The 15,171-nt window shown below is 42.0% G+C and overlaps 1 long non-coding RNA gene across 1 annotated transcript; it reads right to left on the reverse strand.

Moving 5' to 3' along the window:
• Positions 1-10,925: 10,925 nt before the first annotated feature.
• On the reverse strand, positions 10,926-13,091 carry LOC132585481 (uncharacterized). The gene is made up of 2 exons (XR_009556311.1): positions 13,019-13,091; positions 10,926-10,991 (listed from the first exon to the last, which is right to left on the reverse strand). It is a non-coding gene; the product is annotated as an uncharacterized LOC132585481 (long non-coding RNA).
• Positions 13,092-15,171: the final 2,080 nt, after the last annotated feature.

Genomic DNA, 15,171 nt, shown 5'->3' on the forward strand with positions numbered 1-15,171 from the left:
GTACCCTCCAAGTTTCAAAACGATTGGACCAGGGGGTCCAATTCTATGAGCCCCAAAAGAAGGTGCCCCTATTCTTTGTTATTTCCTATAGAAGGAAGACATTTTAAAAAGTGTGCTGTCCCTTTAAATGTGATGGCCAGAACTCTCTTGGAGTTCAATTATGCTTGTCACACCCTTGTTCTTGGCTCCGCCCCAATGTCTCCTGGCTCCACCCCCAAAGTCTCCTGGCTCCACCCCCAAAGTCCCCAGATATTTCTTGAATTGGACTTGGCAACCCTAGTGCCAGCCAAATTTATTTCCGTGACCTTCCAACACTAAAAGTTTTTTGTTTAACAATGTTATCCATTCTTTCATCCATACTAAACAAACTGCTTCATGATACAATTTTAAATCTGGTATATGAAATCTGCCTCTCTCTTTTGCATCTGACAGAATTTTCATTTTAATCCTTGGCTTCTTCCCAGCCCACACAAATTCTGAAATTTTCCTACGCCATTTATCAAATTGTTTGGCATCCTTCACAATAGGAATAGTTTGAAACAAATACGTTATCCTTGGTAGAATATTCATTTTTATTGCAGCTATTCTGCCCAGCAATGACAAATTAAGCTTGTTCCATTTTAGCATATCTTCATCCATTTTATGCCATAACTTCTCATAATTATTTTTTAAAAGATCAATGTTTTTCATTGTTATCTCCACCCCTAGGTACTTTACCTTAGAGGTAACTTCATAGCCCGTTAGTCTTTGTAATTCTTGTTGTCTGTTCATCTGCATATTCTTACACAGAATTTTAGATTTTTCTCTATTTATAGAAAGTTCCACCAACTCCCCATATTTTTGTATTTTCGTTAACAACAAAGGTATAACTTGTATGGGGTTTTCATTTATAAACATTATATCATCAGCAAATGCTCTATATTTATAAGTACATCCTTTTATTTGTAAGCCTTCTATATCTTTTTCTTCTTGAATCTGCAGCAATAACATTTCAAGAGTCATTATAAACAACAATGGTGAGAGTGGACAACCTTGTCTAGTACCTTTGCTAATTTTCATTTCTTCTGTGAGATCTGCATTAACACACAGCCTTGCCCTTTGTTCAGAGTATATTGCTTTTATCATTCTTATAAAACTTTCTCCCAGCTCCATCTTATCCATTACTGCAAACATAAAGTCCCAGCTTAAATTGTCAAATGCTTTCTCTGCATCTGCAAAGAATAATGTTACTTCTTTTTCTGGATGTCTTTAATAATATTCTACAATATTTACAACAGTCCTAATATTGTCTCTTATTTGTCTTTTGGGAAGAAACCCTGCTTGATCTTCCTTTATAAAGTTTATCAAATGTTGTTTAAGCTGTTCTGCCAAGATTCTTGTAAATATTTTATAGTCATTATTTAATAACAAAATTGGTCTGTAATTTTTTACATTCGTGGCATCTCTATCTTCTTTAGGTATCAAGGAAATAACAGCTTCTTTCCATGTATTTGGTACATTTCCTTTTATTCTTATTATATTCATCAACTTCTGCAATTTTGGTATTAATTCGTCCTTAAAAGTTCTAAAATATTTAGCTGTATATCCATCTGGCCCGGGAGCTTTCCCATTTTTCATTGGGTTGATTGCTACTTCAATTTCTGTCTTTTCAATTGGATCATTCAAAACTTTTCGCATATTTTCAGTTAGGGGCTCTATTTTTAACTTTTGTAAATATTCATCCATCTTCTTTATCTTTACTTTAACACCTTTAAACAGTTTGTCATAGTACTTAAAAAATTCTCTTTTTATTCCCTCTTGAGTAACCACTTCTCTTCCATCTATCACAATTCTATTAATAATTTTATTTTCTCTCTTTTTCTTCAATTGCCAAGCCAAATGCTTTCTCGTTTTATTTGCCCCTTCAAACGCTTTCTGCTGAAGTCTTTTCAAATTCCATTCCACTTCTTTATTTAACAAATGTCTCAATTGAGTTTGTAATATTGAAATTTCCTTAGAATTTTCTTTTTCCCTGGTCTTTTTCTCAGCTCCCCTTCTTTTTTCTTTATTTCATTTTGAATGTCCAACAACTGTTTTTCTTTTTTTCTTTTGTCTTTATTATTCAAAGTAATCAACACCCCACTCATTATTGCTTTATAAGCATCCCAGACCGTCTGAAAATCAATATCTTCTTTATCATTCACTTAGAAAAAAGCTTTAGTTTCTTTTTCTAGAAATGTCACTGTTTCTTTATTCTGTAGCAAATCTTCATTCAATCTCCATCTTCTCAATTTCTTGGACAATTTTGTAATCCACATTATTGGGTTATGGTCGGCCCCAATTTTAGGTAAAATCTCTATCTTCCTTGTTATAAGACTTAAGTCTTTAGTTCCCCACAGCATGTCAATTCTAGAAAAAGTTTTATGTCTTGCTGAAAAAAAAGTGCAATCCCGTACTTCTGGATTAAATTTCCTCCTTATATCTTCTAAATGTTCTTGTTTAGCCAATTCAAAGAAAGACTTTGGCAATTTCCCTTCTTTCCCATCATTTTTTCCCCCTCCAGATCTATCCAATGAGTTCTTAACTGTTCCATTAAAGTCTCCCATTAACAATACTTGATCATAAGTCAGCTCATCCAACTGTTGTGTGACGTCTTTAAAAAAGGCATCCTTTGCACCATTAGGCGCATACAGTCCCAATAACGTTTTTTTCCCATTTAATATTATCTCCGCTGCTACAAATCTTCCATCCTTATCTTTAAATACTAATTTTGGCTCCAATTCTTGTTTAACATATAAAACCACTCCCCTTTTCTTCTGTTCAGCTAGTGAAAAAAACTCTACTCCCAATTGTTTGTTCCATAAAAATTTATAATTCTTTTGTTTAATGTGTACTTCTTGCAAACAAATTATATTACAATTTTGTTTCTTAATCCAATGAAATGTTGCCCTTCTTTTTTGTGGTGAATTTAGTCCATTAACATTCCACGACAATAATTTGTAATCCATCATGGTGCAAATTCTTTATTTTCTTCAAAAAATCTATGCAACTCCTGAGCATTTATAATTGTGACTCTTTTTCCCTGGAGTTCAAAGCTCAAACCTTCAGGTATTATCCATCTAAACCTCGTGCCATTGTCTCTCAGTTTTTCTGTCAACTTTTTGTATGTTCTCCTGTCATTTATCACTTGCCTTGGCAACTCCTTTATGATTCTCACTTTACTGCCTCCCACTATCAATGCCTTTTCAAAAATTTTATTCACGATCCTTCCCACCATTTCCTTTGTCATATATCTTATAACAACATCTCTTGGTAGATTATTTTTCTTGGCAAAAAGTGAATTCACTCTGTACATATAGTCATACATATTTTTGGTCTCATCAGGATCTTCTTTTAGGAATTCTGCAGTTATTTTTATTATATATCCTTGCAGATCACCATCGTCCACTTCAGGTACTCCTCTCAGACGTATCTGAGTTTCCAACAATTTGCAGTCATGAATTGTCACTTTTTCTTGAATTTTCAACAAGGTGGAATCATATACTTTCATTTTTCCTTCTACTTCCTGCACTTTCTTAACTGTTTCCCCAGTTTCCTTTCTGAGATCTTCCATGTTTTTTTAAATCTCTGCAATAATTCCTTCTTTCGATTCATCTATCATCTTCCTGACCCCTCTCGTCATTCTGGCTTCCATTGCATCCAATTGTTCCTGCATTTTCTCCATTGAAAGAGCCCTTGTTCGGGGCTGCTTGGCTTCAGACATTTAAAAAAAAAACACCAAAAATTTTAATCTCACAAATTTCATATTCAGCTATCAGATTCAAGAGATTTGGGCTTGCTTTTTATAATAAACTTTATTTCATCTTCCTCGGAGCTTCCAAGATATGAATTTTTAAAACTTTTAAGAACATAAGAGAAGCCATGTTAGATCAGGCCAATGGCCTATCCAGTCCAACACTCTGTGTCACACAGTGGCAAAATTTTTTTATATATATAGTGGCTAATAGCCACTGATGGATCTCTGCTCCATATTTTTATCTAAACCACTCTTGAAGGTGGCTATGCTTGTGGCCTCCACCACCTCCTGTGGCAGTGAATTCCACATGTTAATCACCTTTTGGGTGAAGAAGTACTTCCTTTTATCCGTTTTAACCTGTCTGCTCAGCAACTTCATCGAATGCCCACGAGTTCTTGTATTGTGAGAAAGGGAGAAAAGTACTTCTTTCTCTACTTTCTCCATCCCATACATTATCTTGTAAACCTCTATCATGTCACCCCGCAGTCGACGTTTCTCCAAGCTAAAGAGTCCCAAGCGTTTCAACCTTTCTTCATAGGGATAGTGTTCCAGCCCTTTAATCATTCTAGTTGCCCTTTTCTGGACTTTCTCCAATGTTATATCCTTTTTGAGGTGCGGCGACCAGAACTGCACACAGTACTCCAAAAGGGTTTTTTTAAACCCTTCAAAAAATAACGAAATTTTTGACCTCACGAATTTTCAATTTGACTATTAGGTTCAATAGATTAGGACTTGCCCTTTATGGCAAGCCCAATTTCACCATCCTCTGAGCCCCCAAAGTTCAGATATTTATTTTTAAAGTCTTTAAATTTTCCAAAATGGTGACCACAACTTTTTATTATTTCTTATAATTTCTTTTTCCTTTTAAAAAATTCCGAGGAGCCCACAAATAATATGACAAATAGTACTTATCTTGTTACTCTCTTTTCAGTTGATTCCAACAATTTTTAATGTCCCAAATTCTTTTAAAAACAATGTTTTTAATTTAGCCTCCCAGCAATGGCCGCCGATGTTTCTCAATGGTATATATTCCTAGAGTAGGTTTTCTTTCTACTGCTTCCTGTTTTTGTTGCCACCAACTCACAAGGAGATCTCACGATACTTGACGTATTTCCTGTCTTGCTCAGATGTGCTGCAGGTCTGTTCCAGTATGACGATGTTGCTTTTACTTCCAAACCACAAGTAGACAAAACAATAAATTCCTTCTCACTTTTTAGCAGTTTTAACACTGTCCTTTATATTTATAAAATCCAAATTTTGCCTCTTCCTTCCCTCTTCTTCCAAGCTTTCTATACTTTCTTTTCCCACCTTTTAATTTTGTCCCTTTAAGCTATAAATAGCTCCGGAATGAAAAAATAATCTGTACCTTTTCTTCCAATTATCCAAGTTTCCACTGGTCTTTCAAAGCTTTAGATGTTTAGCAATGTCCAAGAAGGTTAGGATCCTGACGAGCTTATGTCAAATAAATGACTCTGGGCACTTCTGCAGACGATGACTATGCAACTTCCCCTGAGACCCCTCAAAGAAGTCCCCCTCCGGGGCTCCCTTTAAGCCAAGGTAAATCTCCTTAAAGTTTTCCGTGCATGTCTTGGACTATTCTCTAACTGAGAAAGTAGGCAATAGGCATTAATTTGCCTTCTACTACCCAGAACAGAAGTTCCAGCCTGCTCCCGTTATGAGAGACAGCTCAGCTCGGCGTCCCGCAAGACCTTGAGATTTCAAAACAGTTTGCCATCCCTTAAATCCTCCAGGCAGTCCCCGCATACATAACATATAGAAACTACTTGTATCAAGGCTTCCAGGATCCTTTCCAAAGTTACATGGCTACAGAAAGCTACTATGGAGAACCACATGTGGTCTCCGAGGCACAGACTGCCAGACCAGTGTGGCTTAACAGAAATGCAAGGAGTGAGCCAAAGATTCATGAATACCATGTTATTTTGCATCCATTTGGTTCTTGATTCATCCATATAAAAAGTGCTGTCCAGAAAAAAAATCTGTTATTTTCCAGTTAAGGCTGCCGTCAGAGAAACAGAATGCCAGAAGGCAAGCTTGGTTTTTGCTTGTCTTTAAATGAGTGGGCTACTCAGCCATGAAGGGCCCTGGATGTACCCAGGGGTTGTTTTGTAGAAAAATAGGTGGTGGAGCTCATTAGCATAACTCATTAGCATATGCCACCCCCCCACCAGCCAAAAGCAACTCGACGCAAGAAAAGAGAGTCCCAGGTGAGCAAGGCGTGCTTGGGCTGGCTAGAGATCCAGCCAGCCCAAGCAGGCCTCGCTCATCTGGGGCTCTCCTTGGCCGTCACTCCCCCATAATCAAAAGACCAGAAAACCACCCGCCACCCCAAATCACATAAGAAGTGCAGAAGGGGTGGCACAGGCTTCTCTGGGGGTTAATGAGGGCTGCTGGGGGCGTGGCAATGCTCCTGGTGGCCGGCTGGCTGCCTGCTCTCCTAATCCAGGGATTGTCATGCAGCTGCACCTTCTATTCAATGGACAAGGTAGGTGAAGAGGGGGAGGGGGAAGCCTCAGAAAGGTTCAGAAGCTGCACTCCTGTGAATTCCTGCTGAATTTAAGGCCTGGGTGTTCCGAGAATGCATAGGAGGCCTGAGACTCAGACTATTCTCTGCACTGTTTTCTTGAAACGTGGCCAGACTATTCCCCTCCAATGGGAATACGTATTTTATTAATAGAGTTTCGACATACCCATCCCAATCTTCAAGGTTTACAAAACATGTTAAAAGTAAAGCTTTGGTTGAAAGACCCATGGAAACATCGCCATAAAAGCATATGGGGCAATGATGACTTAAGGTTGCCAGCCTCCAAGTGGGGACTGGAGATCTCCCACCTTTACAACAAGGGCTTTTTTTTTTTCTTTTAAAAGCAGGAACGCACAGGAACGCAGTTCCAACTGGCTTGGTTTCAGGGGTGTTGCCTAATATGCAAATGAGTTCCTGCTGGGCTTTTTAAAAAGTCAGGTGTGAAACAATGGTGATGTCAGGGGGTGTGACCTAATATGTAAATGAATTCACGCCCCTGGAGAAAGAAGCTGCTTTGAAGGGTGGACTCTATGGCATTGTGCTATGCTGAAACCCCTCCTCTCCCCAAACCCTGCTCAATCCTGGATCCACCCCCAAAATCTCCAGGTATTTCCCAACCCAGACCTGGCAACCCTAGATTACCTTGAGAGCTTTTCAATCAGGACTTGTAATATAGCCAAGCACAGCAAGATCTCTCCCTGCTCTGCTCTCCCGTTTGTGTTTTCAAGATGACTGTTTCCCTCCCTGACTTCAAAATGTGGTTGACAGGCTACCATTTTATCAACAGTTGATAAATGGATAAGGATGGGGAGGGACGGTGGCTCAGTGGTAGAGTATCTGCTTGGGAAGCAGAAGGTCCCAGGTTCAATCCCTGGCATCTCCAAAAAAGGGTCCAGGCAAATAGGTGTGAAAAACCTCAGCTTGAGACCCTGGAGAGCCGCTGCCAGTCTGAGAAGACGATACTGACTTTGATGGACCAAGGGTCTGATTCAGTATAAGGCAGCTTCATATGTTCATATGCAGCAGGATACAAGGCAGTGTTAATGCCAATGGGGCACCATGGAAGTTAGTCTTTGAAAAAAACCACTAAATAACATTTGTACAAACAAAACTACTTGTTGCTCTTTGAGATTGTATGGAGAATTTAATTTTTCGATTTATACCCCACCCTATCTCGCAAACATTAAACAAACCACATCCAGACTAGACAATATTACAATTACAAAATCTGTAAAATTACACAGCTGCAGAATTATCAAAATAGTATTCAACATAATTTAAGCACCTAGATGGTAAGGTGCTAATAGGGTGCTGATGAGGTGCTGTGGGAAGCGATGACTTCAGGGAACACCCACTGGATCAATTAAAAGCCTGGCAAAAGAGCTCCATTTTACAGGCCCGGCGAAACTTAGATAAGTCCCGAAGGGCCCGGATCTCCAGTGGGAGCTCATTCCACCAGGTGGGGGCCTGGACCGAAAAGGCCCTGGACCTTGTTGAAGCCAGTCGGGCGTCCTTAGGACCAGGGATCATAAGAAGATGTCCTGCAGCTGACCTCAGGGCCTCGGGGAGGCTCATATGGGGAGAGGCGGTCCCGGAGAAATGCAGGCCCGAGGCCGTAAAGGGCCTTAAAAGTAAGGACCAACACAGTAGATTGTTGTTGAAGAACAAGCCGTCTTAGAACATTTCTTAAAATTAGCATAAATGTAAAAAATTGGAGTTAAAATGGCACTGAAAGGCACACCCAATCTTGTTGTTTCCCATAGCTGGTGGGCAGTGTTCCCTCTAAGCTGAGTTAGTGTGAGCTAGCTCACAGGTTTTTTTAGCCTCCAGCTCACACATTTTTGTTTTAGCTCAGGAAAAATAGCCCCAGAGCAAACTAATGTATTCAGTAGTTTGCAACTTTAATGCCTCCAGTTCAAGAAGTAGAATTTTTGCGCGCAAGACTCCTCAGCTTAGAGGGAGTATTGCTGGTGGGGGTTCCTCGCCAATGTTAGCTTTTAGCAACAGTGTTATGAGTCTGATTACCAGGGCTTTCTTTGCAGCAGGAACTCCTTTGCATACTAGGCCACACACCCCTAATGTAGCCAATCCTCCTGGAACTTACAGTAGACCCTGTAAGCTCTTGGAGGACTGGCTATATCAGTGGTGTGTGGCCTGATATGAAAAGGAGTTCCTGCTAAAAAAAAAAAAAAAGCCCTGTATTACCACACAGCAGTAGTATTTTTTTTTTTTATCGAGTAGCTGAAAGTTACACAGCCCCTCACACTATGCATGCCTTCGAACACAGAAAATATCTGGACAGATAGTCCCTTCTTGTTTTTCTTTACCGTTTTAACTTGCAATTATTTAGTGCAAATGACAACTGTAAAACTGCATGCATGAATGAAATTCACCTAAATCCTAAAATGCCCCTATTCTGGGACTTCTATGTCACATAAAGTTTTTTTAAAAACCTACTAGTAAAGAGGGAAAGGGGGGGGGGGAGAGAAACCCTGCAAGAGTTTTAGAATGTCACTCAGAACCTCCTTGCTAGCTATGATTAGATGCAGGGCTTTTTTGTAGCAGGGACTGCTTTGCATATTAGGCCACACACCCGATGTAGCCAATCCTCCAAGAGGCTTCCAGGGCTCTTAGTACAGGGCCTATTGTAAGCTCTTGGAGGATTGGCTACATCAAAGGTGTGGGGCCTAATATGCAAAGGAACTCCTGCTACACAAAAAGCCCTGATTAGAGGTATGAAGAACAGTAATTTGCAGGGCTTTTTTTTTTTTTTTAACAGGAACGCACCGGAACACAGTTCCGGCTAATTTGGCCAGGGTTCCAGCTGGCTTGACCAGGGTTATGGATGGCTTGGCCAGGTTTCAATGGGTGTGATGTTTACCCACGTTAGTTGTCGCATTTGCATTCCTGCTTGGCTTGAGGAAAATGGCATGCCACAGTGTCTGTCCCAAAGGGCCATCAAACACTAAGCTTTGATGATAAAAATTCAGAAGCTTCTACTCGGGGTGGGGAGATTTTATAAAAATCTTTGTTTCCAGGGCTTTTTTTTTTTTTGAGCAGCAACGCAAAGAAATGTAGTTCTGGCTGGCTTGGTGTGAGGGGGTGTGGCCTAACATGCAAATGAGTTGCTGCTGAGATTTCCCTAAAAAAAAAAGCTCTGGTAACTTGTATGTAAACTTACCATGTCTAGGAGTAAGAAACCGGATCTGCTGTTCCATGTAGGGGCTTTGTCTGTTTCCTGACTAATCTTTAGTTAGACTAGTGGATGCAAACTAAAATAAACCAACACACAAACTGCAACTAAGATACCTGCTTAAAAAAACAACTATTTTCATTCCATGGGAAAAGCACAATTTGTTTAAAACAAACTACCATTTTCACATTAGGAATGCTATGAGATTTTGACTGCAGCACATTCCGCAGTAATAAAGGGAACAGGTGGACCATAATTGCACAGATTATCAGGTGAGCGCTGCAGTTCCTGGATCAGAATGATATTGTTGCAAGTCAGCAAGAGTCAAGCAGCAACTGATACTTATGGGCTGAATTCAGATGGCCAATTTGAGCCGACATAGGGACAGCCCCAGCAAGATCAGACAGATACAACTGCCATCCGTCCCTCTCCCGCACTCACCCCGTCCTCTGACGTTTCTAGCAAATTCTTCTGTTGCACTGAGGGGTGCAGGAGCTCCTTTGCACGTTAGACTACACACCCCTGATGTAGCCAGTCCTCCAAGAGCTTGCAAAAAAGAGCCTCGTAAACTTCAGGAGGATTGGCTACATCAGGGGTGTGTGGTCTAATATGCAAAGGAGCTCCTGCTAGAATTCTACCCCTGGTTGCACTCCATCCATCTTTCTGGACATCTGACTGTGGGGGCACGCAAGTGAGACGGATTGGCAGTGTGAACCCACCAATCCATTCTAGGCACTCACTTGTATTCTTTTTTTTTTAAAAAAAAAACTGCCTAGAGCGCACGTGCACATGAGCGCATGGCCACTAAAAATGTAAGGGGAAAAAAGAACCCCAAACTGCGCTAAGGGGATGGCGCACAACAACTGTGTGAATGCACCAAAATGTCCCTTGCACAATATATGGGCACATCGCATGAGATCATCTGATCAGGATTTGGCCACTCCAGTTTGGGGCGGCATGGTTTGCCCATCTGTACTCAGTCATGCATGCCTATAGTCAGGGCTCACTTTGTAGCAGGAGCTCCTTTGCATATTAGGCCACAGCCCCTGATGTAACCAACCCTCTAAGAGCTTACAGTAGGCCCTGTAATTAGAGCTCTGTAAGCTCTTGGAAGATTGGCTACATCGGGTAGGTGTGGGCTAATATGCAAAGGAGCTCCTATTACAAAGTGAGCCCTGCCTATAGTGCTATTCTGACCCTTTTCAGTCAGCTTGGTAATCACTGCTGCGTAAAAGAAAGCCGTGATAATGTCATTTGGCTTCAAGACAAAAATTAAAACTAAAATGTTAATCACAGCACAGCTGATAGTCTTGGTGGAAATAAAAGACTGATTTCTGGAGCAGATTGTTCCCGTATCAAAACTGTACTTACAGCCAAGAATTCTTTGAGACGGTCTTCAATGCTTCCCTTGTGAATGGTAAATAAAGCTGCAGCAATCTGGTTGATAGCTTTGGCCAGGCAATGGATATTGTTGCAGTGACCTAAACAGAAAACACATTTGTGTTATTACTTTACCTTCACTTACACTTTGAGCGTTTCTGCTGAATGGAAGATATCTTTTAACAGCAGCAGGGTAACATTAGAGATGGATTCACTTTCAGATATGCTACAGGAGCCCTTCAGTACTTGCAATTTCATAAAGAGGATCTAAAGACCTTTAAAATTAATACTGCAAAATGGTATAATTTAAAATCCTTTTTTAAAGAAAAAAAATCCAAGTTTCCTTTTTTCTCATACTATATCAGCTTCAAAGTTTTAGTTTTGAGTTCTTGATGGCTACTAGGCACTAGCAGGGCTTTTTGGGGGTAGAAATAGCCGAGGGGGAGCAGAGCCGGTGCATGGAAGTCGGCAAGGGAGGCAGCCGCCTGGAGCGCCACCTCACCTCAGGAGTGAAGGCAGGCACCCACACCCCATCCCCACTCGCACCGAAGGAGCAGGCTGGGCAGCGGTCGCCCACACACTTCTTCCTGCGTTTGGAATGCAGGAAAAGCACGTGGGCGGCCGCTGCCCAGCCCTCTCCCCCCCTTCAGAAGGAGCTGGCTGGGAATGGGAGGGACGGTGGCTCAGTGGTAGAGCATCTGCTTGGGAAGCAGAAGGTCCCAGGTTCAATCCCTGGCATCTCCAAAAAAGGGTCCAGGCAAATAGGTGTGGAAAAACCTCAGCTTGAGACCCTGGAGAGCCGCTGCCAGTCTGAGAAGACAATACTGACATTGATGGACCAAGGGTCTGGTTCAGTATAAGGCAGCTTCATATGTTCAATGGCCGTCTGCGCGCTTCATACTGCGTTCCAAGGAACGCAGGAAAAAGCATGCGGGCGGCCATTCCTAGCCAGCTCCCTCTGAAGAGGCAGAGAGTTGGCCAAGGGGCGGGCTGAGTGAGAATATTTGGCTCTCTCCTCCCTTCAGAGGTAGCTGGCTGGGAAGGGAATGGCCACGAGAATGTTCGTCCTGCCCCCTCAGCCAGCTGTCCCCCCCCCACTTCAGAAGGAGCTGGCTGGGAACAGCCGTCCGCATGCTTCTTCCTGCATTCCAAGGAACGCAGGAAAAAGCACGTGGACGGCTGTTCCCTTCCCAACCAGCTCCCTCTGAAGTGAGGGAGAGGGCTGGCCAAGGGGGCAGACTGAGTGATGACATCGCTGCACGTGGTTAGTATGAGGGTAGGGGGCAGGGGGGCAGGTTTCTGCCTGAGGCAGCAGAACTCATGGTGCCGGGTCCGAGCAGGAGCTCTCCTGAGGCCTTCCCCAGCATGCTTACTGAGGGGGCATGCTGAGGAAGGCTGAAGCCGTTGGGGAGGCATTTAAAGATGCCTCCCCCAGCATGCCAGCTGGAGCCCTGGCCAGCCTGGGTGGAGGTCTGCTCCTGTGTGCTCCTGCCCCCAAAAAGCCCTGAGCACCAGAATGTATTGCTGGTATACAAAACCTAAGAAAGAGGATCGCTGCAAATCTAAGGCAGAAATATGTAGAAATTACAATTGCTTATAAGGTAAGTGGCTACTAGAATTATTTTTTATAATCTTTGCTAATACTTTTCATCCCTACAAATGCTGGCCAGTGGTGTTTAGTGTCTCTTTTATGTGCAAGTGCAGAACACATTCTTGGTAAGAACGTCTACTAGTAAAGTATGACCATAACTGAGGTAATTTAACCTCCGCTTTCATAGCAATACTCAGGGCTTTATTTTGTAGCAGGAACTCCTTTGCATATTAGGTCACACACCCCTGATGTAGCCAATCCTCCTGGAGCTTACAGTAGGTCCTGTACTAAGAGCCCTGTAAGCTCTTGGAGAATTGGCCTAATATGCAAAGAAGTTCCTGCTACAAAAAAGCCCTGGCAATACTGGGAGATATAAAACTGACATTATATAATTCACACACTAAAACCCCACCCCAAAACACCATTACCATAAAGTGAAAGCTAGAAGACAGTCATACAAAACCTAAACAGCCTTGCTTCCATGGTCAACAAACAAACAGATCTTCACAACATAAATGCATTTGGTTTGAATGCTACCTTCAGTGATTGGGCTGTACTGAGACATCATTTTACTGTACAGAGTGGGTAAGGAGACTGCCATGAAGACCATGGAGTAGTATTTTCTGAAAAGAAACAAGCACTTTAGGAAAGTGTTTGTGACAGTATGAATCCAGAACAGAGCTTTGTTAATTTAAAACACTCAAGTTCTCATCTATCAAGTTCCATGGCATGAAAGAAAAAGCATGTAGCATCAAAGATGACAGATACATACCAAGATATGAAGAGGGACCACTGAATCCAAGCAATGCATATAGTTGTGAGAATATCTACTAGGATGATTATCACCAGGCCAGGGCTTTTTTTGAGCAGGAATGCAGTTTCTGCTGGGTTGGCATCAAGGGGTGTGGCCTAATGTGCAAATAAGTTCCTGCTGGGCTTTTTCTAAAAAAATGTGTGTGAGACAATTGTGATGTCAGGGGGTGTGACCTAGTATGCAAATGAGTTCCTGCTGGGCTTTTAATATGCAAATAAGTTCCTGCTGGGCTTTTTCTACAAAAAAGCCCCGCCTTCCAGGATTGTTGTGAGGATAAAATGGAAGAGAGGAGAATAATGTAAAGCACTCTGTGACCCCACAGGAGAGAATGGTGAAGTATAAATGGAGCAAATCAATTAAATCTGCTATATTAATAAACTAATGATTTACAGTGAAAGATAACAAATCATTTGGATTATTGAAATGGTTTTTTTTTTAAGTCCAGTGTTATTAATCATCTGCACAGTTCCATTCAAGCATACAAATTAAAGAACAGCAATAGGTTAAGTATTTACAAGACAATGTTTTGAAGAGAGCCACCATCTGATCTGGTTTATCGAAACTGGTCCTCATTCGCGTGAGCATTTCAACATTCTCCACCACGAGTTTCTAAGCCAAGGTAAGATTTCAGGTCAGGCAAAGATCCCCGAGTGTAGTAATAAGTGCATGCTTGAGGACATTTCGGTGTGGCAAGCAGGAAGCAAAGCTCATGAAATCCAGATGTTCCCACTATCTGACCAAAAGAACTACGTGGTTATACTTAGGTAAGGCTTAACTGTACGCCAAACAGAAAGGCTTGCAGTGCAATAATAAAGGCTCTCTGTGCCTTCACCACTTACTGCTCAAATTGACCCATTAAGGCTGAACAGGGCTGCTTTAGAAGAAGTAGACTGAATATGGCAGCTTGGACGTGTTTTGTACAGTCAGCAGTGAGAATTGCATGGGAGGGGAGACCCACGTCACATTACACACAGTGATTTGTTGCTCTTTATTCCACTCCAGCAATCCCCTTGCTGATTTTTCATCACATAAAATCTTGCATCTCATCCAAACACCCACCCACAGAGGGAGAGGGAGGGAGAGAGAGAATAGACTTCATCACTGGTCTAGAAAAGAGGAGGAGGGAACAAAAACCAAATCTGTGTTCTGGGACACCACAAATACATTTATATCATGATTGAATACCAGTCACATACAACACTGCCACATTCCTGACCAAATGAAAGCATACTAACAGTGCAATCCTAAAAACACTCTCCTGGGAGTAAGTCCCATTGAGCAGACTTTAGGAGAATTCTGAGTAGACCTGCTTAGGATTGCACTGCTAGACACCTATTTATGAATAATAGAATCTTGAAAATGAAAGTCCAAGCTTGTAAAATGGAGAGTCTGTTCCAAGAAGAAAGTTGTGGATAAATATGAAATATAGTGCACAACATGAATTCCAGATAATCTACAACTAATTTCCGTATAAATTCAGTGTTTCAGGATTAAACCCTTCTCCAGGAAATAATCTCAATCCAAATAGTAGTGTTAGAAGAAGAAGAAGAAATTAGAGATTAGATTTATATCCCACCCTCCAGACTTGTGAGCTGACCATTCCATTGTTCCCAGCCAGGGAGGCCATTAGCATTTCTAAAGTGTTGGGCTAGGCGAGGCTGGAGAACAATCAACGGGCTCCCCCCGCCCCCACACAAGAGAAAGCCAGGGCTGGATTAACAAGTAGGCCAAGTAGCCTAAGGGCCCCCATGCCTTTAGGAGCCCCAGGCTAACCCCCCTGCCCCAGTTTCGCCCCTGCTTGCAGCCCTCAGAGCCTGCACGCACAGCCAGCAACTGAGCTGCTCTTTGCCCAGCTTGCCTGTGCGTCTCCTGCTGG

The sequence above is a fragment of the Heteronotia binoei genome, chromosome 16, assembly GCF_032191835.1.
Source record: "Heteronotia binoei isolate CCM8104 ecotype False Entrance Well chromosome 16, APGP_CSIRO_Hbin_v1, whole genome shotgun sequence".
NCBI lineage: Eukaryota > Metazoa > Chordata > Lepidosauria > Squamata > Gekkonidae > Heteronotia > Heteronotia binoei.